The sequence below is a fragment of the Pleurodeles waltl genome, chromosome 11 (genome assembly GCF_031143425.1).
Source record: "Pleurodeles waltl isolate 20211129_DDA chromosome 11, aPleWal1.hap1.20221129, whole genome shotgun sequence".
NCBI lineage: Eukaryota > Metazoa > Chordata > Amphibia > Caudata > Salamandridae > Pleurodeles > Pleurodeles waltl.
Window position 1 is genome coordinate 700,538,420 of NC_090450.1, and position 26,385 is coordinate 700,564,804.

A 26,385-nucleotide genomic window follows, 5' to 3' on the forward strand; every position below is an offset into this window, starting at 1 on the left:
TGTTTAAACATAAACTAAGAAACACTCCTGCCCTGATGGCAATGCTATTAGTAAACTAACAGGCAAGTAATCAACCATGTGTTCCCTATATGTGGGCTTGATTCTTTTGATACATGGAGCAAACTTTTATTCTATTTAATCAAACGAAGAAGTTTTTAGTACAGTAGAAATGCTGAGCTCGCATATTTGAAGGTGCTAAACTAAAATATTTGACTATGATCACAAAATTTGAGACCTGTGTACAGGTCAAGTACACTGCAGTTATGGTCGAGTAGATTATTCAAGTTACTCGACCTGCAGGTCTTGCAACATTTATATGATTTTTCGAGGCCTGCCACTGTACTATGCACATAAAATACTGTTCTTTGATATTAACCATCTGCGCTACCTTAGGTGAGTCAGAATTTCCACTAGACAAAACTCCCAGCATACAACAGTCCTTTAAAGCATACCTAGTGGCATTCTCATTGTATGTATCCATTTTTTAAATAGCTAGCAAATAAAGGTTTTTTTTATATATATATATATATATATATATATATATATATATATATATATATATATATATATATATAACAGAAAGTTTACAGGAACGTAATAGTTAGGTTCATGTTTTACCCACTCAAAACCATAGAAATTGTGTAGTTACAGTTATACATAAGTTAAGAAACTATTACGCGTAGCCTTAAGTTACTTTCCAGCATGAGTTATAGTTTTTCTCCAGATAAGTATAACTAGGAGTATTACTATAACTGCTGAATTTCTATGGTTTTGTGTGGGTAAAACATGAACCTAACTAGAACGTCCCTGTAGCCTTTGTTTTTTTTCAGTAAACGTTGGTGTATTTTTTTTTTTTTTTAAACGTAAAGTAATATATAAATATCATAGGTTAATACAACCACCAAGCAGCACAGCATGAGTTGGCTGCAACTCCCCTCCCGTTGGCACCCAACCCCATGCTACACACTGCAGAGGTATGGTGTGTAAGTGGGGGAGTGTTCCCCAAATACACATGGATCAGTGAAAGATCAGTGTCCCTAGATATCTATATGTTTTCCTTTTATAATTCCAAAACTAATGTACAGATTTGCACCAAATAACAAAAAGAGATCTTTCTGGATCAAGATCTAGCTTTCTGCCAATTTGGTGCAAATTCGTTCTGCGGTTTACAAAGGCCATGCGCGGCCTGGGGTTGGGTGGTTATAAGGCCTTGCTACAAACCCCCACCGCCGGGCGCGGTGGAGGTTGCAATAATGTTTAGTTATTAAACTTACTTTACATTAAAAAAAACATAGAAATTCAGTGAAAAAAACAAAGGTTACAGAGACGTTATAGTTAGGTTCTGAATTTACTCGTACAAAACCACAGAAATTCAACAGTTATAGTTAGAGATCTTTCAAGTAACTATAACTTGCGCCCTAAGGTTACTATAACTGGCGCCTTCACCATGCACAGCTAATTACTCAACATACAATGTCATTGATGAGATCTTGTATGGCATCTTTGATATCACTGCAACATTTGCAATAACATGATTGATAATGGCAAGGGCGCGAGTAATAGTTACTTGAAAGAACTCTAACAATAAATGCTGAATTTTTATGGTTTTGTACAAGTAAATTCAGAGCCTAACTATAACGTCCCTGTAACCTTTGTCTCTTTCAGTAGATATAAATATATATATATATATATTATAAATAAGTCTCAGTGACACAGCAACTCTGGGCAATGAGTTCATAACTTTCCTCTGATCACAGAAGAATTCTTGCTTCTCATTCAATACCATCAACCTCGTTGGTGAACATATCAGTCAATACTTTCTTATCACTGCTTGATCTCTAAACAGCCAAGATACCAAAAATCACATTCCCAAACTTCAGAAGGTACTGCAGTCAGTGCTCTAGATAAGGCAGGTGCCCATCTTTGGCAAATATCATAGCGTAATGAAAAGTGCAGGAAGTAACAGTATTTGTTACAAAAATATTTGAAAAAACAACACTGCAAACAAAGACAAACAAGTAAAATGTCAATAGGTCTGATTAGAATATCTTTTCAGTCACTAATGGGTTAGGCACTCAATAAGTTATCATAAATGCAGTCTGTCACTCAAACTTGCACTCAAAAATCCATTCATCCAACCACTACCTTATTTGGGCACTTATCCATCCATAATAAAACAGATGTAAAAACATATAAAAGCTAAAATAGAAGAATAAAAATAGACAAAATGAAAGTATACCTCCACCTAAACTTTACAGGCATATGTTTACAATACAAAAATAAACATTATGTGATGGAAGATGCCCATCTTTCAATGGTATTGTACATGGCGGGTAATTGTTTCACAGTACCAGCCTAGCTGCCACAAGTAAAAGCAATATGTTGGCCATCTTGGAGTACTAAGAATAATGGTGCACTATGCACAATACCATTCCAAGTTAGCCACCAACATTGCACTGGGCAGCCATCTTCGAATGCTAATGTGTGTAGTGCACCACTGTTGTAATACACCAAGGTTGCCAACATAATATTTCTAAACAAGATGGGCATCTTGGAATGATAAAACAATGATACTCTATGGACAATATCGTTTCAAGATGGCCATCCAATTTAGAAATAATGGTTGCACAGGATGCAGCAGAGTGCAGATGAAATGAAGGAGTTGTAGGGTCTAAAAAGAGAAACATGGGAAACTAAAAGTACTATCCACCAGTACTGATAATGAAGTACATTGATTTTAAGGTGGATATGCTCATGTGAACAAGCCAAATGCGGGGCAATAGAGACAATGGCCGAAATGTGTTAACAGACGGCCTGATGCAGTATACTGTCAGGGGGAAGCAGAATGAGAATGACACTTGAATAGACAGAAGAAGCTTAGCATGAAGAAACTCTAAGTAAGTATGCAGCTATATGTTTTTTTAAACAAAAGACTTGGCAGACACTACCCAACTTCAAACGCACTGTGAAGATTTACCACAGTACTGATATTCTGCTCCAAAGACTTTATAAGAGTGGGTAACCAACACTAAATCCTTTCCTTACTAAATTAATGTCCAGGATTCCATGTAACAAAATACCACTCTTCAGCCTTCAACACAGTGTAATTACAATCCACTCAAAGTCCTACTGGCTTTAATAAATGCATTTCACAAAACGTAAGTCAGGCTATTACAGTTCTCATGAATTGTCATTTTTCATAATAAACAGACCAGAGCCATGGCATCAGACATAACTTTTCCCAATGAACCAATCAAGCCTATAGCCTTCAGCATTGGCCTGTCATAATAACAAACTGAGGACTCCTGCACTGCACACAAGCTGCCAACTATCAGGAACTGTCACTGAATTACAAATATATACAAAATTACATTTGACAAAATAATAGACAACCTGTATGAAAAGGGCCTCACAACGATTATCATATTGTAAGTCTTTAACACCTAGTGTTTGTCACGGGGGTAACTAATACCAGGCGTATGGCATTCAACAACATATTTCCCAGTTAATCAAGTGAGCTTACAGCTATTGCTTGTTAGCAAAACCAACCAAATCAAGACAACTGAGTTATATATCAGCTTTCCCACAAGGCAACCCTCAGGCAAGAACGCCAAAAATATATCTCCACAAAATTACATCTGGTAAAGCAATATTCAATGCCTCCTAAGAGGGATAAGAAGGGTTACCAAAGTGCAAAGCCTCTACCCGCAGGGTCTGTCAGAAACGGAAGCCAGAACAGGTAACCAAAACCCTTGCTTACTATGGTAATCTGTGAGAGTCACTGAAACGACATACACATCTAGAATCTTTAACTTATTGTAATGACAATCCACCCTTAAAGGACTAGTGTCTTTCATGTACGATTTTTCCAATTAATAATTTAGGCCTACTGCCTTTGCTGAGGTTTCTTAATAAACATCTCAAGCCTATGCCTTTATTAGTGACTTGTCACTATAACCAACTCAGTCATGCATTGTTGTACGTAAGCTTTCCCACGTCACAAAAGCTCAATACAAGCACCCTTTTTCAGCAGATGCACACAATACCTGCCCAATCAAAATCTGTACCCATGGGAATTAACCTTTGGGTAGAGCAAATGCCACTCTTTCAGAGTCATGAAATTACAAATACGTACAAAATTACAGTTGGCAAAACAAACTTCCTAGAATGCCATTCTCAAACCGTAAATATTCTACAGGTAGGGATTGCCATAGGGGATTACTAATGACAAAACTCTTACCTCCTATGGTAATCTGTGAGATTCCCTGTAACAAAATAATCGGCCTACAAGCCTTAACTCATTGTAATAGTAATCCACCCTTAATGGACTAGTGGCTTTCACATTTAACTTTAACAATAAATAAGTCAGGTATGTTGACTTTGTTGCAACGTTTCATAAAAAAACAGATCAGGCCGATAGCCTTGACCATTTTGCTTGTCACCTTAGCCAACTCACTCTTGCTCTGTTTAGCATAAACTTTCCTATAAGGCAAAAAGAGCAATATAGGCATTATTTTTCAGCAGATGAACACAGCAACTGCCCAATCAAATTCTGTTCTGAAGTAAATCAATGTTTGAGTGGAGCCAAAGACCACCCATCACAAGTCATCAAGTTAAAAAATATGTACATAACTGCAGTTGGCAAAACAATAAATGACCCTTCCTAAAACAGCATACCAAAGATTTTCAAAGTGCAAATTTGTTACCAGTATGGTTTGTCATGGCGGTAACCAACATCATTACCAGATCTAGTAATATGTGCGCGTTCCTATAACAACATCCCTTTCAACTAGTTTTAACACAGAGTAATGATGATCCATACTTAGAGGCATATTGGCTTTTACATATGATTTTCACAAAATGTGAGTCTGGGCTACTGCCTTTGCTGTAACTTTTCATTATAGGCAGCTCAGGCCTACAACCTTGATCAATGGCTTGTCACCACAACAAACTCAGTCTTGAACACCGGCTTCCCCATATGGTAAAAAATACAATACGTGCACTCATTTTCATTGGAAGCACAACTTCTGACCCATCAGAATCTGTACAAATGGGAATCAACAGTTGGGTAGAGCGACAGCCCCTCTCTCAGCAGTCATAAAAATCACAAACAGGTACACAAATATAGTACACAACCCTTCCTACCAAGGATTCCCACAGGTCAAGTCTTCTACTGCTGGGCCTTGTTAAGGGGGTAACCAACAACAAAACCCTTTCCTTCTGTGGTAATCTACAGGACTCTTCGTAACAAAAGATCTCTAAAAGTTTTAACACAGTGTAATGAAGATCCACCCATAAGGGTCTATTGGCTTTTACATATGCTTTTCACAATAGATATGTCAGGCTTATTGCCTCTGCTGTACCTTTTCAGAATAAACAGATCAGGCCTATAGCCCATGATAATGACTTGTACCAAATTCAACTTAGTTTTGTTGCTTTGGGCATTAGCTTTTCAACAAGACAAAAACTGCAATGAAATCACTATTTCAGCGGAAGTACACACCTTCTGTATAATCAAAACCTGTACTCATGGCAACCAACATTTGGGTGAAGCCACAGTCCCTTTCTCTGTCGAAATCCTGAAAGCAATTTTTTTGGGTTGATCATATAAGGTCTGGTGATAGCTGTGCCTTCAAGCCAAACCTGAGAGAACCTAACTGCCCACAAAAAAACAGTTAATAGGAGCCAGCCTTTCAGTAGACCTTGCTGCACCCATTCTCCCAAAAGACTCAGTGTGCCTCAACCACTGCTCCCCTAGACACACAGGGGGTTGTACAGTACCTTGGCCATCCAAAAGCGAGCTCACAGCCTCTCCAGCCTTCCTCAGTCTAGCACAAGCGCTTGTGCTGCTTGTGCTGACTCTGCCACTTTTCACCCAGAGAGGAATCATTGCAGCTGCTTCCCTTCCTCTCCTGACGTCCAGAGCTGCTCGCTCTGGCCCTCTGGTTCCCCCCTCCAACATGGCTCTTCCACCGCCACCTCCCTGAGGTAAGGCCTCCCCCCCCAGCAGCCACTGTCGCTATCCACCTCACTCTCTCCCCCTCTGCTCTTCAGCTCACGCGATCCTGCAGAGCTCCTTCCATGGCCCATTAACTAACGGCCGCCATGTTCTCCCCACTCCTGTAAAAAAGGGGAGGTAGTGGTAAGGAAGAGGTTTGGAAAGAGCCCTGTGTACTCTCTGCGGAGTGGTAGGAAGGTTTATGGGGCTAAGGAGAGACTCATTGATCTCCCAGTAAAAGAGACACTGGACGAAATATCCGAGGCCCAAAAAGACATTGGTGACAATGTCAAGGGCAAATTGTTTTGGGGTACTAAAGGTGTGAGAGTACTCCCTAACATCTGTAATAGGCCAAAAGTTACTCCTTCACTAAGAACATACTTCAAGGTTCTACCTAGAAATCAAACAGACAAGCAGGACCTCCTAGACCAAAAGTATTTCGTTTGCACGTACACAATTTTAAAACCACAGCAGTTGGCTCCCTGAGGTGTTATGCCTAGAAGAAGAAGTATGGGGGGTTCGCCCAGGGGGATTTGGGGTGGGAAAGTGAGAGGTAGAGAGGGGAGCAGGATACAGTGTGGGAAGCATGTGGGAAAAAATGAAAAAGAAATGTCCTCATTGTGATGGTAGTCAGGGGGAGCTTAAGGGGGATAACACCTTTACACTAACAGGAGGTGGATGATAGGGGGAGGGGAAGGAGTTGAGGCTGCTATCTTGGAATGTTAATGGTTTACGGGTGGCAAACAGACAAAGGAAGTTGCTGCAATACATGAAGGATGTTAGAGTAGATGTAGACAGGAGAGTTTAAATATGTTCAGCTCATGCAGATGGGTGCAACAGATAATATGCTCAGGCCAGGCTGGAGGCAGTAAAGGGGTTGTGGTTCTCATTAGAATTTATCCTAATTTGTAGATGGGGCTGGAAGAAGGGCCATGGGGAAACTGGTTGCATTTGATAGGGCATTCATGGTAGTGGGTTACTATGGACCCAATAAGGATGACATTGCACCATTAGTGGAATTATTTCAGCACCTGTTGCTTGCGTCAGATCCTATTATATGAATGGGGGATTTTAACGTGGTGTTAAATTATGATCAGGGAGTAGGTCTAGAATTAATGAGAAAATGCAACGGCAGGTACTGTTTATAATGTCCCAGTTGGGATTATGTGATATATGGAGAGAAAGGATGGGGTTAACTTGGGGGTACACATTTAATAACACAAAAATACTGGCATCAATCCAGGATCGATTATATTTTAATAGACAGGAACCTGGCACGAAGTATGAAGGAGATAGTTCATACGGGAGCTCATTTATCAGATCACTTCGCCCTGTGGACGAATATTGGTCTAACAGGGAATAGAGATCGCAGAAGGTGGACACTCGATAGAACCTTGCTAATAGATGAGGTGGTGGTTGCAAAATTACAAGATGAGGTAAAGGATTCCGTCATCCTTAATGTGGACTCAATACCCTATGGTATGGGACGACTTTAAGGCGTTTCTACGTGGGAAACTTATTAGAATGGCCTAATTTAAAAGAAATGTACAACAAAGAGATTGGTAAGTTAGAAAAGCAGATACAGCAAATAGAAATAAAATTGACACATGCTGGTCTTAAGGACGAAGAAGTAATTCAGCTGTATAGAGTAGATCGTAGGTTGCGATCAGAGTTGAAAGCTGTGATTGAGAACAGGATTAAGAAAAGATGTGAGGCAAACAGACTTGCGCATTTTGAATATGGTGAGAACTGTGGTAAATTACTGGCATGGAAATTAAAAGCTAATAGAGAGAGGAACAGGGTGGTAGAGCTACAAGATCCGGTCTCGGGACGTTTGAAGAGAGGTGACAAGGAGGAAGGAAAAGCTTTCAGAGTTTTTTTTTCAGAATTATATGCGGAAGATCTAGAGGTACCCCTGGGGGCGGTAAGGACTTGGCTAGAAGAGTTAGGCTTGGACTCCTTGAGTGAGGAAGATAGTAGAGGCCTTAATGAGCATGTTGGGTTGGAGGAATGGGATAAGGTTTTTAAATCAGGAAAGACTGGGAAAGCACCAGGCCCAGACTGTCTCCCTTTGGAAGTATATAAGGCCCTGGGAAGTAGTGTAAATAACTTTTTCGTGGGGCTCTGTAATTACATTTTAGAAGGGAGAAGTATGATGCCTCCGTCCTGAAAGGAAGCAAGTATTACAGTGATTCTGAAGCCAGGGAAAGACCCAAGATCCTGTGACGCATACAGACCAATCTCTCTATTAAATAGTGATTACAAAATTTTTGCAAAGATTATGGCAGACAGATTAAGTGGTGTTCTAAGAAAGCTTATTCATTTTGAAGGGTATTTTGATGCAGGAGCTGACGCACAACCTGAGTGGCTCTATCGATTTGGCCACTACGTGCCAGGATCCATTGGCGGTCGTGATGGTAGACGCCGCTAAAGCATCTGATAGGGTCAATTGGGTTTATTTAAAAGCAGTCTGCAAGTTTTTTAAGCTGGGCAGGAATTTTATTGGGATGCTGCAGAAGATTTACCAAGAGCCTGTTGCGAGAGTCCGAGTTAATAGTGTGTTAACTCACCCTTTTAAAATTCAAAGAGGAACAAGAAAAGGGTGTCCATTGTCGCCATTACTTTTTAACATATATATAGAGCCTCTGGCATATAAACTTAGTAAGGACCAGAGGATACTCCTGTTTCAGTGTAGGAATTGGAATAAGAAGATCTCCCTATATGCGGACGACTTTAGTATATACAGCAGATTTGGGTCAAGCATTGGTAGCACTAGAAGAACTCACAAAGGATTATAGGAAAATCAGTGGGTTTGCTGTTAATAGAGAAAAATCTGAAGTTACGGTATGGAACATGTGGGTGGAAAGGACTCCTGTTAAAAAAAGAGGTGAAATATTTAGGGACCACAATAACCCAAGATATAAACAAAATTGCTGAAATTAATTTCAAGAAGGTTTGGAGAGCGTCTAGCCAGTTAATGAAGAAATGGGTCAGTCTTCCCCTTACTATGACAGGACGGGTTAACTTAGTCAAGATGGTGATCTTGCCTAAGTTTCTATTTATTTTTGATGCGGTCCCTTTGGGCTTTGGAAAAGAATGGTTGTGCAAACTTCAAGGAGAAATTAGCAGTTTTGTCTGGGCCTCAAAGGGGGTTTGCATTGCGTGGAAGAAGTTGAGAAGAAGGTGCGAGAAAGGTGGGTTGGCCTTACCAGATATACAGAATTATGCTTAGGCCTTCTTTCTGAAGAATTCAAGGGAGCTAATGAAGGAGCCAGGGAAGTCTGAGAAAGGACAAATCTTTAAAGCTATGATGAAAATAAATGGTGTATCCCAGAAAGGCTTTTTATATAAGTTTGGTGACCCTAGGTTTTTAAAAAAAATAAGATTTAAGGTACTTTTGTACTCTGTAAAAATCTGGTGGAGTGTGAGGAAAGCCACTAGGCTACCACACTATAGCAAGTATGCGACAATATGGAACTCTCCAAGCTCCCCGGAAAACACGAAGAACAAGTTGGCTCTTCCTTTGAGGGAGGTAGTTTTTCTGGATTGGGAGCGCTTAGTCAAGGACGGGAGTTTGGTCTCTTGAGTCCCTCTGTGGGGAAATGGGGGGCAATCTTTCAAGGTTTAAATACCTTCAAATAACCAGTTACCAGCAACATGTAAAGGAAACGGTAGGGGGTTCGAATGAACTGGAAGAATTTCTATACCTAAATTCCCCCCAGAAGAAATGAGGTCACAAAATTGTACTGGTTTATGTTAAGGACCGTGGACGGAGAGTTCACCCTTCCGGAAGACTTGCCAGAACAGCGGATAAGAGACCAGTGGCAAGAATCTAAGACTCATCTATACGATACAGTTCGGCCTGCGTCTTTAAGAAGGAATCGTCTGTTTTCAATCCATAGGACTTACTGGTCTCCGGCAAAGTTATCTAAGATGGAGAATGGAACCACAAGGACATGTAAGAAATGTGGACTGGCCATGTCAGATGATCTGCATATGTTTTTGATTCGCCCCCAGATTACCTGTTTTTGGAAGGAGGTGGAGGAGGTTTTAGAGTACGTTTTTTCTATGGATTGTCAAGTAAGCCCCTCTTTAGTGATTTTTAGATCTCTGCAGAATCAGAACCAGCTGACAACTAAGAGTGACAGTGCGAAACTACTCTTTTATATGAATTTGTTAGCCAGACCAGAAATCTGGAAGAAATGGGTGAGCTCTTGCCACCCCCAACGATACAGGAATGGAGGGAGGCACTTTTTGATAACTTGAATGTAGATGTTTAGAGGGGGGAAAACATGCAGAAACTCTGGGCTCCTTTGAGACTGTGGCTGAAAAGAACTGAATAGGAGGTAACTGGTACATGTTAAGCGGCCCAGTATTGTCCTATGATTATACTGCTTACTGACTCTCAACGTTCTCTCTGTGGACTCAAAGCAGCTCACGATTAAGAACTCAGCTCTAATCCGAGACAGGACCCTCTTGCCAGAGAGTGGTGTAGAGTGGAAGGTGGTCTACCTGCTTTCTAAAGGCTCCCACTTTGAATTACATTGTGATGGTAAATGAGGACTTTTTTTTTTTTTAAACAGTTAATAGATATGGAAGTTTCCACTCTATCTCAAGCTTTCTCCAGGAGTGAACTTGAGTGTCTCCAGCTGTGCTGTATGTACAGCCTTATTTTTCTATTTTGTTTTGGGAAACCATGGCCTCTGGTGAGCAAGTGGATCAAACCACAGCTCCTAAACGACCCAGAATCACTATCCACTCTTGCTGGAAAAATGGAATGTCAGTCATGTCTGGTGTGGATTTCAAGTTCTACAACTAATCCTCATGCTTCTGTCTCTTGCTGGACTATCTGTTCGCTTGTGGTCACTTCTGCCTCTTGCTGTTCCATATGTTCAACTACATAAACTCCATGCCTGATCACAGAGGGGAGGTTAACAGCTACCATGCACCTCTCGTCCATTAATGCCCTACATCTTTTGGTACTATCTTCCTGTCAGACTCCTTTTCAGAGGGCAACAGGGCAAGCAGGGGCTAGCAGGTCTAACAGTAGTGATGGAGGCCTTTTACTTCTGATCTCTTGTGAAATGACCTAAATGAGATCTGAGTAACTGAGCCAAGTACCTCTTCTGCACTTGATTCTAATAGGTAGCACAAGTTGAGCATCAAAGGCTTCTCAAGAGGAGGTAGGTGTAGGGTGAATATATGGTCACAACTCAAAAAACATCCACCAACCCAAAAAACATGATTGTCGAGCCCAATACTTGCTTTTATCAAAACAGAAGAATGTATCTACTGACACACAGTGCATTACAGCACACCACAAAAAATATAGACAGTCTTCGTAAGTCTGGCGAACTAGCATTGTCTGGGTCAGCTATCGAGTCCTACTTTCCCATCTAAGGACCACAGTTATTTCCCATTCACATTTGGTGACATCCAAGCTAGGTCCCACTATTGAGTTCAAGTCTTAGAAGTTCTACGATGACTTTCACAAGTCACCGCACCACTACACCAGAGTGCTTCAACTGACCACCTTCCTCTGGAACCCAACTGCCCAATAATCAGTCTTCACCACTCTAGCAGTGGTGGTTCTGAGTCCTTGGGCATTCTCCAGTGGCCAGTAGTGATTAGAAGTCAGGACACTGTAGTGTAGATGGCAGAAGTTCACTGAGCTCCTCTGGTCATGCAGGAAAATTCTCTCAGGGGTCCTGTGGTAAGTCTTATGAGCTGCCTGACTATCCTTCAGAGTTGCACAATGGTTAAAGATGACTACCCTTCCTCTTCATCATGGGCTCTGTCTGGCATGCACGGGCAGTATCAGCATACCCAGGCCAACAGCTCTTCCATGCTACAGAACTACCTTGGGCAACGGCCCTCTCCTTGATGTAGTGCTGCAACAGGACAATGACCATTATTTTTCACCGGGGCCCCACCTGGGAAAGGGGAGTGTGTTTTCAGCACAAGGGCAGTCTGCCCGATCGGTGCAATGTTACTGATGGACTCGAATCTCACACTCTGCTCCCGGGATCCACTCTGTATCCTCAAGCGATCACATTCCCCTCTCAGGTTTCTCTGGTCTTGGGCCAGGCAAAGGTAGGTGTTCCAGGTGGGAGTTCTTGATTCTCTTAAGTGATAACCCCCCACACCTAACATGGGAGACTAGAAGACTAAGTCGCCAGCCTTGGTCACAACAGGCGGAACTCATGCTGAGTTTGGGAGACTCAAGCTTCCCTTTTTATAAACCCCTTTGAGACACTAATGTGATTTAGGGCCAGATGTATCAAAGCTTTTTGCATTCGCAAACGGTGCAAATGCCCGTTTGCAAATGCAAAAAGCCATTTCAGAATGTATCAAAGGAATTCTGAATGCAATTTTAAGGAATCGCTAAAATAGCGATTCCTTAAAATTGCGACCCTGTTTAGAGAGTCGCAAATTGCAACTCTCTAATTAAGAAGTCACAAATAAGGATTCCTTATTTGAGATTTCTAAAGCACATGTAAGAAGCAATTCCTTAATGCGAATTGGGCATTAAGGAATCGCTATTACCACCTAGTTGAACTTGGTGGTAACCATGTGCAAATTTAAAAAATGCATTTTTAAAATTTACATGTAAAGCACACATGCCCTTTTGGCATGTGTGCACCTTACATGTTGTAGCAGAGTGGGCTTTAGGCCCCCAGCACCCTGGACTTTGCATTTCCCTAAATTGCGAATTCCAGTTAGGAATTCGCAATTTGGGACATGCAAAATATTCGCATATATGGGCCGACAGGTGCGAATGGGGGCTGTATCGCAATTTGCGATTTGGTAATAGCATTTGCGATTTTTAAGAAATCGCTATAACCGAATTGTAAATGTGATACATTGCATTTTGCGAATCAGAAATAGAGATTTCTTAAAAATTGCTATTTCCGATTTGCAAAATGCATTCTTGATACATCTGGCCCTTAGTATCCCTGTTGTTGCAGTTTATGTTCTGGGGGTTGCCCACTTTGAAGTTCCCCTTCATCTGTCTTGCTCTTCCTCCAGAGTACAGTCTATCACAGCAAGAGTGTCTCCAAATCTGATAGCCCCAAACACCGGGGTCATGGGGGAAACTGGAGGATCATAGCTGGATGTCAGCCTCAGTGATATGTGTATCAAGGCATTACAAGAGGCCACCAACTCCATTGTTTAGAATTCCCTTATCAACCCCATCGCCTTCCTGAGATGTGCCCAGGCCCCTTTGACCAGTGACCTTCCTTTAGAATCAAAGAGAAGTGCATTGAGGCTTGTCTCTTGCTTCTTCCAGCTCTCACATCTGAAGCTATCCACAAATCTGACTGGGGGGCTCCGATACCTCCACATGTTCCTCCAGCAACTCTGAGGGTTCCAATATGGGACCTACGGGCCCTCATGCACTGTACCATTCACAGGCAATCATGCATGCTTAGCTGTGCACGTAAACACAAGTGTCATCCTTCACGAAATGTACCTCTTCCAGGTACACATACATACCAGCTCAGTGTATTCTACCGTGCACACGCTGTCTTCAAGTGCTGTAGCACATTGGTCAGCTACATACCAGCATGGTGCAGCCAAACAGGCCAGCACCATCTCCATGTACTCTAGCACACTCAGGCTCACGTACATACTTACGTGGTGCACTCAAACATGCCCACACGGTCTCTCCACATCTATTACTATGTAGGCCAAGGTTGAGCTATGCAAAAAGCAGCAGAACTTCCTATGAGTGGCCCAGTAGGCTCCACTTCTTTGGCACAGGTCTGTAGGTCCGTTCATATTACTTGATCTCTCACTATGAGAATGGTATGTTGTTGCCACTGTGTTTGTCCTACTCAGCTTCCCTTGAAGGCGATAGCCCATATTATTATGAGGGTATCACTTGGTGAGCCCCTCCCTTTCCAATCTGTGAGAAATGCCTACATCATGGCGCACATGCCTGATGTGTGTTTGAAAACGAACAAGGATCAAGATATCACCACAGCTTGTGCACTTAGGGCTGAGGTACATGTCCATCACCAATGGACTCATAAGGTGTAGCAGAATAACAACCAAGATGGCCACTGCACCATCCCAGAACTCAAGAGAAAACCAGGCATGTGCATTAAGCTTGTGTTATCATACAAGCAGTTAAGGTGTAATATTCCTACTTCGTACCACACAACACGGGAAGAACAATATCTTTTGATGCAGCATCACTGATCTCATTGATTACTCTACCTACCAGTAGTCATTGGGCACCAGTAGTTGTTACAGCTGTTTTTGCTTTATAACTGAGCTAGAAAGCCTACATATCACTATTGGCCACAATTATTTAGCATATCTTGACCTGTTGATACTATTCTTTGTTTATCACAACAAGTATGACAGGATGTTGGTGTGTCCTACAATAGGAAATTCTTTTTTCCATAAAGCATTCACAGGTGGGGCAACAGTGGGGCAGGGCCACCATCAGGGTCTATAAGTGTTTGTAACTACTTCACCCTGGCATACATTCACTACTGCTCCGCGGCACTCCGGCACGGACCGAACATTGGTGAGTCCATCTATCTGTAGGTGAAATCCACACAGTCCCTTGGTTACCCATGTTACTACGGCTATCACTCAGCACCTCCCCCTACTAACAATAATGGATCAGAGTCACCAGCAGGGCTGCTCCATAAAAAGCACTATATGTCTGTTGCCTGATGCAACAATCACTGGTAGAGGAACTATTTAGCATTTTGAGCCATGATCAAAAAATTTAAAAAGGCATTCGTCAATGAAAAAAAAAAAAAAAACAATTGACAGGATTTTTCCTGTCTTTGTAGCCTTCAACGTCCTTTGCTCAAGCCATTCCCTGAGACCATTCATTAGTTGAAAAGTCTATTGTATTTCTGTATTACATAAACGTCATGTCATTTCCTTCATTTGCCATACACACCTCATTCATTAATAGGATATAGACATAGGTGTTTCTAGAGATATCATATTGAAAGTATCTTATGTATTAGAATATTCATTGGCTAATTAGAATGGTACATTGCTAGTTCAACTCTGTTACACTACATCTCACCACTGAATGTGTGTGGCTTTTCAGTCTAAACCCCTATAAATCATGATGCTGTGCAGACTCCAAGCTAGACTGTCATTTGTTTCATATTTAGTATTTTCTGGCTTTCCTTTGGAGACAGATCTAGGTCAGTCCTCTTGCTGAACTATACTTAGCTCTGGCTGCGTGCGTTCTTTGGAAGTAAACCTTATGTTGATCCTCTCACATTATTTAATTTTGATTTTACTATTGAGATATTGATTGCTAATAATGAACCACTTGTTCTTAATTTTGAATAAACCTATAAGGTTTAAACTTTGAACACAAGCGCTCCATAAGAGATAGATACACTAAAGAATTAAGGGCCTGTGATGACAGAGCAATACTCCTGGCTATGAGTGAAGCCTAAGTCCACTCAACATATATATTAACAACAGGTCACACATACAACTGCGCAATTAAACCAGACTTAAAAAGAGCAAGTTAAGCAATAAGAAAATGGCATCTGAATGAACTACAAGAATGTAGTGTAAATGAATACTTAAGTTTCAAAATGTAAAAACATTAAGGGCCAGATGTAGCAAAGGGTTTTACCCATTCTGTGTCTATGGGAAAATTAATTGGTACATATGGCCCTAAGTGTTTTAATTCCAATTTCCAAAAGAAGTGAGTAAAATACTTCCACTTTAACATCAATGCAATAACAGAATTTACGTAATCAAACTGAATGTTATAAAACAATGTACTTTATCTGAATTTTAGGACCCTTGTTATATACTTACATATCACGTCTCACATGACTAACATGATGGGTCTTTCAATGGCTTGGCATGTACTTAGGATGCAAACGAGAGCTAGAATCTGGCTCAGCATTTGCCCACCACTACTTTTGGACCCAGATTCTTTCCGCCTCTAAAGTATATGCAGGAATGTCTGTTTGTTAGGATACTGCTCACTGTGAACAAATTTGTTTAGTTAATATGGTTTTACGAAGATGTTGCAACACGTCTCACACAGCTACATTCAGAGAGAGAGTAGGAGACAAACAACTAGTCTTTCGTGATTCACTGTCAAGGTTACTATGATTACTGGCTATGCATTTGACTTTTAAATATTTGTGGTGAATAAACCTTTTATTATATTCATGCATAACCACTACTTTTGATCCATTGTGATGCTGGCACATGGATGAATGAATAAACCTACTAAGTACAGGACCCTCATACACATTGCAACATTCAGGCTAACACACATTCTGCAACATGCATGGCCATAATACTTGACGACAGACAAGGGCCTTATACCCGGACAAACACAGACCCTCACACGCGTGCTAGACACAAGTTCATTCATGCACGTCCTGCTAAACAAAGAGGCTCTCAAACATGAATAAACATTTAATGAAAATTCTAGTTAGGCCTATCAGAGGTTTTGTGATGCCTTAATCACAACCCTCAAGCAGGGTCCCAACCTAGTTCTGAAACAAGAGATTTTTTGAGAACTTTGCATATCCATTTTCAAACACCCTGGGAACGGCAGTATCAAAAATAGCATATGATTTAAAGTCATTGTTAACTGGGGCTTGGGGTTTGTCCCCCCGGTGTAATTTTGTAAAATGTTGTGAAATATGGTGCTTTTTAACAAAGATTTGGACAGTATCATTGGACAAAACAGAATAGGACATAAAGGGAGTGTCACAACTGAGTTTAGGAGGTTCTCCCCCATGTATTGTTGCACAAAATTAGTAAGACACCCAACAAAGTCATAGAAGGAAAGCTTGAATTAGTCTCAGCTACTGGCAGTCACTCACTGTCTACCATGCAAGTCATATGCAAATGAGCCTCGGTTCTATTTCTATAGAAACAGTCCCACCCAAACTATCAGTGCCGGTCCGCTCCAGATGGCAGCACAAGCAACTTTAGACCAGTTTTGCTCTAATTTGGCTCATAGGTGTGATGCAATCTTGCAGGAAAGTATTACAACATTCAAGAGCAACCCGTGCACCAGTGGGAACCTGAGTGTATGTTTTAAGAAACAGTCATTCACCTAGACCTCATTTTAAATTATAACAACATTTGGCAATAGAGTCAATCATTGCACTTAATCAATGTGCCTAAATAAAATGCTGCCTAGCCTTCAGCACTTGGACAAAAGAGATTTAAATGCATTTGAAAAAAAGGAAAAAAAAGTTATTCACACACAATTACACACGTACAAGGGGCAAAAGCATACAAAGACAAATAAGGCATCTCCTGTGTACCTAGTGATAACACACAAAGAAAATAAAAAATGATCATGTAGTAAAATATTACTGTGCGTTTATACAGATAACACTATTTTAATCTTATTTATTGGTTAGGAGTTATATATACACACATCTGGGATTTTGATTACATATATCCCATCATTAAGTATTTGTGGAGCATTTTGTCAATGATGTTTTGACCTTGTTTGCAATATTGAGGTCTCATCAGGACAGGCACATTGTGGGACACCTATGAAGGAGAACCATAATAAAACTATTGTTAAAAGATCAATGAGATGGTAGAATAATCAAGGCTAGGGTAAGTGATAAGAAAAGATACCTTAAGATGTTAGAGCAGCTGCACGTTCAAATTGTGGTCCTGGAGTAGGCCACAAAATTGCGAACATACATGGCTACTGGAATTATCACATGACAGGGTTAACAGAGGAGCATTCGGTACTTATATGTAACTCATCTATAATTATGTTAGACCAGTGTGACACCAAGAGGAAGTGGCATAGGAATTGTTACTTATTGGTTCAGGATATGAATGACCTGCAGGTAGAGGTTAAACATTAGTGTGGGCAATGTGAACCATATAACAACATTAATGTTATCAACAATTACTAGCGAATTCACCTGTAGAGTAGATATGTTATTCTAGTCTTGCTACGAGTATTACACCGGTAGCATTATGGATCAGTCGGAACTATCTGCATGTCCCATGCAAGTAAATGAGTGTGTACTCCTTCCCCGAGTGCCTAACTGCATGATAAACTGGTATGCTGACTTCGGCCTGGGACTCAAGCTAATCTAGCCTAGACCTATCCTTGACAATACAAACTTCAGAACTTGTTCTGCAGTCTGAAGGGGAATGCCCTCATATTAGGCAGTGGATTACTATTGATGCCCTTGTGTAGGGCATGTATGGTAATAGGAGTCTATGTGCCGTGCAAGCCTGAGTACTGAAGCCATTGGGATCCATTTTGAATGCCAATGGTTTAGCATGGCACCGGATGTAGAATGAGGACAGCTTCCCCAGACAGTGCTAGTCTATTAACTGCATTGCTGTGGCTAAAGGGTGGAGACCCAGACACTGACGTGAGGATGACTGAGATGGAACAACCTTTAAAAATCCCACAAAGGCCTTGTTAGCAAGGGGCTGCTGATTATTTATTCCTGAGCAATGCCATTTGGCGCATGATAAAGGGAAGGCGTAGAACTGTAGATTGTGTTGTTCAAGGTGAGGAACTTTCTAAGCAAGGCTTGCCCTTTTGTCTGTCACTGTTTAAGGCTCCAGGAAGGCTGTTGACAGCCAGATCCAGAGAACTCACAATTTGTTATGCCCATGCTTTTGGTACTCTGTGAGAAACATCACTTTGTGCAAAGGATCTGTTTACAGATCAACCTGGAAATTACATATGAACGAAAATCACAAAAAGCGGTTCTAAAACTATCTAAAAAAATGTGTGTGTAAGTGGGATTCAAACCACCCGACTTTGTTCTAATCCCAAGTTTTTAACCAGGGAAGTGAGTGATTTGCAGAGTGCTTGAAAAGCTCTGGTATTACCAAGGCAAGCTAGGAGGGACCAGTGGTTCAAAGGGCCCCCGGTCCCTCTGTGAGGTTCCAGAGTGAACTGTATCACAACTGCACCACAGTGAAGCCTCCTGCCTTACCCAAAAGTCCACTGTGGGCTTGAGATACTGGAGGAGTCACTGCCGGCAGAGAAAACAAAAGCAATATCACTGCCAAAGCGGGAAGCCAGGATCAGACTGAAAGCTGCAACTACCACCAAGATATCCTCCTGGACCTCTCAGTCGCGTTTGACACCGTCTGCCACCACACCCTACGCACACGCCTCAACAACGCAGGAATCTGTGACAGAGCCCAGGACTGGATCACCTCCTTCCTCACTAGCAGAACTCAGAGTCCGCCTCCCTCCATTCCGCTCTGAGCCACCAGAATCATCTGCGGCATACCCCGTGATCGTCCCTCAGCCAGACCCTCTTTAACGTCTACACTGCTCCGCTCGCTAACATCGCCCGATCGCACAACCTCAACATCGTCTCATACGCCGATGACACCCAGCTGATCCTCTCCCTCACCAAGGACCCCGCCATCGCCAAAACCAACCTCCACGAAGGAATGGAGGCCATTGCCGAATGGATGAAGAACAGCTGCCTGAAACTGAATTCCAGCAAGACTGAGGTCCTCACCTTCGGCTCCACCCCCTCCACATGAGACGACTCCTAGTGGCCTGCCACACTGGAAACCGCACCAACACCCACCGACCACACACGCAACCTGGGATTCATCCTGGACTCATCACTATCAATGACCCAGCAAGTCAACGCCATCTCCTCCTCCTGCTTCAACACCCTCTGCATGCTTCGGAAGATCTACAAATGGATCCCCACTAAAACCAGAAGGACGGTCACCCAAGCCCTCGTAAGCAGCAAATTGGACTATAGCAATGCCCTTCACGCAGGAACCACGGCCAAGCTCCAGAAAAGACTGCAACACATACAGAACGCCTCTGCACGCCTCATCCTGGTCATCCCCGCCACTGACAAATCACAGCCCACCTGAGAGACCTACACTGGCTCCCCGTCAACAAGAGAATCATGTTCAAACTCCTCACCCACGCTCACAAGGCACTGCACAACACTGGACCAGAATACCTCAACAGATGGCTCTCCTTCTATACCCCGACCCGACAGCTTCGCTCTGCCGACCTTGCCCTCGCCACCGTCCCACGCATCCACAGAACGACCCCGGTGGCAGATCGTTCTCCCACCTCGCTGCCAAGAAATGGAACACTCTTCCCACCCACCCGCGTCAGACACAGGACCTACTTGCCTTCAGGAGAAATCTCAAGACATGGCTGTTTGAGCAGTAGCAGCCCCTTGAGACCCTCACGGGTAAGTAGTGTGCTTTACAAATACTCTGATTGATTGACTGAGAAGAAACTTGTCTGGGACGTTTCAACCACTACGTCTGATCACCAGTTCGCAGATAGTCAAGAGTGTCACCACTGCTGAAGATTCGTGGGACCATACAGACCTGCCCAGCAAATCCATTCCATGAACCCTTTTGCAGTCAAGGCTGCCATTGCAGCCCCCACGAAAAAAGGCACAATAATGGTGGGAGTGCATCTCATATGTGCCATACTGCTTGAATTGTAATGTGACACAGAACGTACTCTGCACTTAGGGATGCATGCAGGCAAACACCATAGCGCTGCTTATGTCTTTTTAACCCAGGGTTGAAAAAAACATTTAATTGAATTGTTTGGCTAATAAGTGAGACTGCTTTCAGTTATTTACAACTGTCCCTTACCCTTGCCTACTCTATATGGCTGTGGGAACAGCAGAGACAGAAGCCTGACCTTAGTGGAAAGGAGCACCAGGAAGAAGGGCGGAATAGCAATTTGGTGTTAAAATGCTATTGATTACAATCCAGTATTACGTTCTCACTGTGTTGTGTAATATTTAGTTTTGCTGTGTGATTAAAGTGCTTTCTTTTTCCAAAGAAGATAAAAAATTTGCTGGGCATTATGTCATTGTGTTTGTTGATGTTGAGCTCTTTTTCCCTACACTACCACCCTTAGAAGCCTGCAACTGCTCAGCCTTGCTACACTAAGAATTAAGAGAGCAAAGGTTTGTATTTGGATCCTGTTTGCAAAGCCAAAGTAGGATGAACTCCAGTGGAAAACGCCTTCAACTGCCACGGTTAGGGCCCACTAGCCCCCCTCTGCCTTGTGACCCACTTGAAGGGGATTGGCATAAGGCCTTCATATAGGACATACCCTGCTACACCGCCAAATCCAAGTATGTCCAAAATCAAAATGAGTACCTCATCCATTCCTGTTTTGGGTTATTATTTAGCATTTGAAAACCTGAAACCTGTATTAATCTTTGATGAAATACATTATATGTAACAAAAACTAGTACTGGGTAAACTAACTTGCGCCAGACATGATTAAACAAATGAAAAACTGAACACAGACACTCACACAAATCATGGCTGCCAAGCAGACCTTCATTAAGTTAGCACCTTCAGCCAGAGGCCCCAAGTTTTGCATGTCGAAGTGAGAGAAGCTTAGTTTTTACTATGCATTCTGGAACTTGTAGTTTCGGCCACATAATAAAAGACGGACTACAAGTCCCACAATGCAGAAAACTATCTAAAATAGCACATGCTACTCATGGGTGGACATGGGAAACTTAAGAGATGTGTTGTTAGCCAATCTTGCCTTTTTAGCCAACAACACTTTCAATGCTGTTTTTTAAAAAACATTTATCTTTAAAAATAAAAGTGAAACTACAAGCTTCGAAATGTAAATATGTGTTAGCTAAAAGCCAGGAATGTCCCAATATGTCACAGATAACATGGGAATACTATTCAAAAACCCTGCTTCCACAGCTCTCAAATTTCCCAGTCCATGAGTGAGTAGGCAAAGCAGTCCAGGTTTTTATTTTGCTTCTGGTGCTCGTAGTTTGGAATTTATAATAAAATAAGCAGGACTACTAGTACTAGAGTCATGCAAAGAACAAAACCTGACTGAGTTTAATATTAATGAGGTGGGTCGCATTTTGCGACCCCATAGCGAGTCCCTGCACTCACAGGGATGGTGGCCTGCTGAAGTCAGCAGACCTCTATGTCTGTGACTGCTTTTTAAATAAAGCCGTTTTTTAATTATTTTGCAGCCCGTTTTCCTTAAAGGAAAACGAGGTGCAAAATAAAAAAATAACGAAACCTTTTGGTTTCGGTTTGTCAGAGTAGGCCGTGGTCCATTGGACCACGGCCTGCTCTGCAAAACCCTTATTGGCAACATTCACAAAGGGGAAGGGGTCCCATGGGGACCCCTTTCCCTTTGTGAATGGGTTACCACCAGTGGACACTGGTAATAACTGCGAATTGCTTTGCGACCGCATTCGCGGTCACAAAGCAATTTAGCATAGCGATGCGAGTCGCAAATAGGAAGGGAACACCCCTTCCTATTTGCGAGTCGCATTCACAATTTGCGAGTCGGTACCGACTCGCAAATTATGAATGTGCATCGCAAAAGGCACTGTGCATGGCGCAAACTGCGATTTTCGCAGTTTGCACCATGCAAAATGCTTTCTACATCTGGCCCTAGGAAACTAGAATGTCAACAGAATGTCTCAACTCACAGTGGACCCTCACGCATATCCCACTGAGCATATGACACCAGGTCCCAAGACATTTTACCGTCAACACGCACGGACCCACCCTTCTGCACACGTGTCCTCGCATACTTTCTGGAGGGACGCCCTACACCTGTACCTCACATATGGATTCACGAACAAAACCTAGCACAGAGTGCCCCCATAACCTGCAGCAGACAAGACAACCCCTCCACCCCGCTCACGCCCGCACTGCTTGTTATTCAGACGGGCGTTCACATACCTTATTAGAAAGACAGGAATACCACGCAGGCAGCGCTACTCGAAGGCCTACTCTCTTGCAACTTGCCTGTCTTCGTTGACGGTCGGACTCCTTTTCCGGACCTCGCAGTCAAAACTCTTTCAGTTTCACTTTTGGCGAAATCCCTCCTCCCTGGCTCGTGGGCGCGTCGGTGTCTGCCCCTTCCACTACGCTTTCCTCTTCCTCCCCAGACTTCTGTCTGTTTTTTTACCCACTCATTTTCCCCTTTTCCCGACCCTGTTGTTCTTCATCCTGTCCGTTTTGCCTCCCGTTTTCTCGGCACTCTTAATCCGTTACCAGATTCGTGCATCTCCGCACTGTTTAAACCGACAGACTATTTCAGGCAGACTGCTTGTTCTGAAGGGCAGCCTCTGCCTTAGTCCTGCGGCAGGCACTGCGGGTTTTATACTTTCAAGCATCTGGTTCGCTTTCCTTTAAAGAACGCAGTAAAACGATTGATTTGTATTATTACCTGTTTTGTTAAAGTGTTTAAAAGAGCGTATGATTTAGGAGCAGTGTTTAGTAGAGTTAGGCAAACCGGCATAGGTCTTTGTCAAGGATTTCGATAACGACATACAGAAACAGTTAAACAAACTGACGGAGCCAGTGGCATAACGAAACTTGAGGGGGACCCCTGCAAAGCACCTTCGGGGGGGGGGGGGGGGGGGGCATTCCCTGGACCCAGTCAGGGGACTACGTGTTGAGCCCCCCCCACACACACACAACCCTGGGGCCTTTGTTGCTCCACTGGGCGGAGTGAGCACAGTCACCAAGGACTCTTTCCGGTTGCTAAGCAATGCGACTTTCACAATAACATTGATACATTTGTGACAGAGTAGAATTGGTGATCACCATGGTTATGCTATGTGTAGTTGTAAAGCGCACTGTCACTCCCAAGGGTATCCTGGCGCTGAGCACGTGTGTGCATAGCCCTGCTTATGGTAGTCTGGTGACTTGAAAAGCTAGGTCTTCAGTTTCTTGCAGAATTCAAGAAGAAAGGAGGAAGCTTTGATGTGGAGTATGAGGCAGTTCCAAATGTTAAGAGTGATCTAAGAGAACTAACCTGATCTGGTTCTGGGTATGTGTGCGAGTAGGAATCCTGTGGATCTAAGGTATCTGGGTGGTTGGTGGAAGGAGATGCAACTGTTCAGGTAGGTGGGGCCCGAGTTGTTATTGCCTTGAATGTGTATGTGAGGAGTTTGAATTGAGCATGTTTGTGTATCTGAAGCAAGCAGAGTTTCCTGAGGTGTGCTGTTAGTTCTGTGTGAGAGGTTGAGGATGAGTGTGGCTGACGAGTTCTGGATGATTTGTAGTCTTCTAGTAAGTTGCTTGGTGATCCTGGCATAGAGGGTGTTTCCATAGACCAACTTGATGGACACTAGCGAGTAACAGTTTTTCTAGCATTGCTTGCAAGCTTTAAAGATTTTGCTTTAAAGCTCTTCCTCAGCATCTTCAGGGTGTTGAAGCAGGATGCAGTGAAGACGACTTGTGCAGTCATGTCAGGGTTGCTTTTGATGATTGTGCCAAGGTTCCTGGTGTGGGGTGGGGTGGAGTGGGGTGTTGGTCCAAGCTCAGCCAGCCACCAGTTGGAGTCCCACGGTGAAGTGTTCTTGCTGAAGGTCACTACTTGTGTCTTGTTGATGATGAGCTTGATACAGTTGGCTTTCATCCAGTTGGCAACTTTGGTCAAGCAGAGGGTGAACTTGTTTCTTGTGTTGGGGGTCGTGTCAGAGAGGGAGGATATGAATTTTGTGACATTGGCATAGGAGAGAGGCTGTTATTGTGCACACTGATCACGTTGGCCAGAGAGATCATGTTTGCATTGAAGAGAGTGGGGATAAGCAATAAACCTTGAAGCACTCTGCAAATGAGTTTGTGGGCTTCTGAGGAGTAGGGTGCCAGGCTGACAGCCTGTCTTCTATCCATTAACAAGGAGCAGATCCAGTGGAGAGCCGGTCCTTGGGTGGCAATCTTGTGCAGTCGCCTGGTGAGGATGCTGAGTGATACCATGTTAAATGATGGAGAGAGGTCCAGGAGAATGAGTGCTGCTGTGTCTATTTTGTCAAGAATCCACAGATGTCATATGTGGCAGCGATAATTGCTGTTTCTGTACTGTGGGTTAGGCCTGACTTTGGACTGCTTGGCATCGAGGAGCTGGTGGTTGCTCAGGTGGTCAAGGATCCATCAGGTGATTAGTTTCTCTAAGACCTTTGCTGAGTATGGTAGGAGGGAGATGGGCCTGTATCTGGTAAGCATGGCTGGATCAGGTGATGGTTCCTTAAACAGGGACATGATAGTGGCATGTTTTCAGATATCGAGGAATTCGGCTGATCCAAATGGAGGTGTTGAGGATGGGTGTTAGTGCGTCGCTGATCCATAGGAGTCCTTTGGTGAAGGCGTGTTGGAGCAAGGGTCAGATGGAGCTCCGGAGAGGGTAGTCTTTGTGATAGCAGAGCTTTCGAGGATGGTGACGTCAAGGCACAAGGTCAGGGTTCATTCATGGACTATGATAGAAATTGGATTGCAACAGGGTCTGAATGAGTGTCAAAGGTGCTGTATATGGAGGTGATTTTGTTACAGAAGATTTCTGAGAGCTTTTTGTAAAGATCTTGTGAGGGGTGCTGTTGCTGGAGGTGGCAGGAGGCACAGTGAAATCTTTGACGGTGACAAAGATTTCCTTGCAGCTATTAGTGCTGGCGTTTATGCAATCTACAAGATCCATGCCCTTGGTGTCCCATATCTATTGGTGGTGGAGTCATAGGGCTTATATGAAGATGTTTTTATCTGCAGAGTCTTGACTTGTTCTCCATTTGCCCTCCAGTTGCTTGCAATGGCATTTTGTCAGTCTGAGTTCTGTGTACAGGCTGGCCTGTGGTCGGACACTTGCTGCTGGGTTGCGCTTGAGAGAAGCAAGGGTATCAGCGCATGCGGTAATCCAGCTGTTGAGGTTCTTGATGGCTTTTGCCAAGTTGCTGGTGTGCTTGTTCCGGTGCTTGGAGAGGGCAGAAGCTCACTCCTCTTCTGAGATGCTTTTCCAACTGCAGCAGGCAGTTCTGGTGGTGATAGACCTGGCGTGATGCGGTTTGGATATGCTGAAACTGATGAGGGTGTGGTCTATCCAGATCATAGTTGCTACCTTGTCAACTGTGATGTAGCTGATTAAGGAGAAGGTCGGGTGCAATAGGTGTCCGGAGGTATAGGTGTGTATGGTAACATTCTGAGTGAGGTCAGGCTTCCAAGGTTTTCCGGAAGGGCTATAGAGATTGGATTAGTGCGGTCATTTAGGTAAAAGTTAAGGTCTCTAAGGTAGATGAAGGTGCTGGCATTTGATGATGAGGACCTCAACAAAGTCTGTGATGACACTGGCGAAATTGGCACAGGGATCCTGGTGATCTGTACAAGGAAGAAGTTGGCTATGATGCTTATCTTGAACATGAGGTGTTCCAGGTAGCTGGTGAGGGTATCTGTGGTGCAGCTGAAGGTGTCTTTGAATACGATGGCAACTCCATCTCTGGGGAAATCTTGCCTGGAGATCTCGTAACTGGCAGGTATGGCTGCAACAATATCAGGTATCGAGGTTGGGCTTAGCCATTTTTCTGCGAAAAAGAGCTGCCCCATATCTCCATGTTGTGTTTGGCGAAAGAGCAAGTGTTTAG

General features: G+C 43.1%; 1 protein-coding gene across 3 annotated transcripts in view; it reads right to left on the reverse strand.

Moving 5' to 3' along the window:
• Positions 1–22,913, reverse strand: part of LOC138266004 (poly(ADP-ribose) glycohydrolase-like) — a 441,110-nt gene extending 418,197 nt beyond the window's left edge. Inside the window, exon 1 of one of the 3 annotated variants that reach the window (XM_069214272.1) lies at positions 22,712–22,843. The gene's annotated coding sequence lies outside the window, so the exon portion shown is untranslated. Of the gene's footprint in view, positions 1–22,711 lie in introns of all 3 variants that reach the window. The other 2 variants (XM_069214273.1, XM_069214274.1) reach the window with 2 other exon arrangements.
• Positions 22,914–26,385: the final 3,472 nt, after the last annotated feature.